General features: G+C 36.5%; 1 protein-coding gene across 3 annotated transcripts in view; it reads left to right on the top strand.

Moving 5' to 3' along the window:
* The first annotated feature begins 1,073 nt into the window (after nucleotides 1-1,073).
* Nucleotides 1,074-1,473, top strand: part of LOC135218364 (proclotting enzyme-like) — a 63,599-nt gene continuing 63,199 nt past the window's right edge. The window contains exon 1 of one of the 3 annotated variants that reach the window (XM_064254612.1): nucleotides 1,074-1,211. The gene's annotated coding sequence lies outside the window, so the exon portion shown is untranslated. The remainder of the gene's footprint in view (nucleotides 1,212-1,473) is intronic. The other 2 variants (XM_064254614.1, XM_064254616.1) reach the window with 2 other exon arrangements.

Raw genomic sequence — 1,473 nt, forward strand, 5'->3', positions numbered from 1 at the left:
AACAGATGAGTGAATAATAGATTACGATTTAAAACAAAGTTTTTTTATTTGTTGGTTTAGTTAATCTAGTGAAATGTTATTTAAAAAAAAAAAAACGTTATTAGTTCAAAATGAATTTCGTTGTCCTTGTTCTCCTAAGGGGAAATAATTCTGTTTCTTTTCATATAAATGAAAAATTTTATATGATATGAAAAAGAAAATGTTTCCCTGCCATTTATTCCCTAATTTCTCTCTTAAGTGTGAAAAGAAACCATCTTATCTCAAAAGAGACTCACTGATTAGAATCAGTTGACCTTTCAGTCAGAGGAGGAACACCGCCTCTATCGTCTCTCAGCAAAAGAAATGCTGTTTCTGAGAGAGAGAGAGAGAGAGAGAGAGAGAGAGAGAGAGAGAGAACTTCAATTGACGCACTCACTGCGCAGATTCTTGCCCCAATGGGTGATTGCAGCATTCATCCTGCCTGCGGCCTGCCTGCGCTTGCTTGCTTTCAGTACGTTTGACACGTTCAGCTGACCTCTGCTACAAGTGCTGTCCGCACGTTTAAAAGATGTATATATAAGCTAATATTATTATATCAGTTACGAATGGATAATAATAAATAGCCAGTGGACTCCATTATGACACCTGTCGCGACAGGCTTCCGGTCAGGAGGACAGGTTAACCGTTATTCTGATATTTTCGAAAATCCTTTTTTATCCAAATATTCACATAAGGATGCTGTCCGCTGCCGTCAAAAATCTAATTTTTGCTCCTTAGTTTAATATAGTATATTTACTAGGAATCCTTATTGGAAACTTTGTTGACAGTAACAGAAGCGGTTACATAAACAGCATTGCGTAACGAGGGTTCAGGACGTTCGTCCTTGGATTATCTGATTCACGCCCAGTGCTTTTATCAGTCTAAACCAGATGTTTTAACCATTAGAATAACGATCGTAGACTCATACACCATGTGGATAAAGATACTTGATGTATATCGGCCTTTTTTGCTGGCGAATCTTTGCTCCGAGCCTTAAAACCTTGACCTAAAAGAAAGAAGAAGAAGAAGAAGAAGAAAAGACGCTAGCATGATAAATTTAGCGAACTTATAGTACTAGGAGTTTGCGAGCGGCCATTGTGGAGCGAACGGTGGTTGAGACTAGACCATCTTTACCACTTTTTTTTTTTTATTACCCGTATATTATTTTAGTGACCTTGAAGTGGCATTGAAAGGTACGTTTTTATTTAATGGATTCTGTTTCCTGCAGTGTAATGGCAAGGGGCTATGCAAAATGATTGGAATAGATGGTAGAATTAGTTTTATGTCACCTGTTGAACGAATTTGCTCATCGGTCAGATTTGCTAATTAGATTATAGTTACCTGACTTGGGTATTTTATTATATATATATATATATATATATATATATATATATATATATATATAATATGTGTGTGTGTGTGTGTGTGTGTGTGTGTGTGTGTGTGTGTGTGTGC

Source organism: Macrobrachium nipponense, chromosome 9 (genome assembly GCF_015104395.2).
Source record: "Macrobrachium nipponense isolate FS-2020 chromosome 9, ASM1510439v2, whole genome shotgun sequence".
Lineage (NCBI taxonomy): Eukaryota > Metazoa > Arthropoda > Malacostraca > Decapoda > Palaemonidae > Macrobrachium > Macrobrachium nipponense.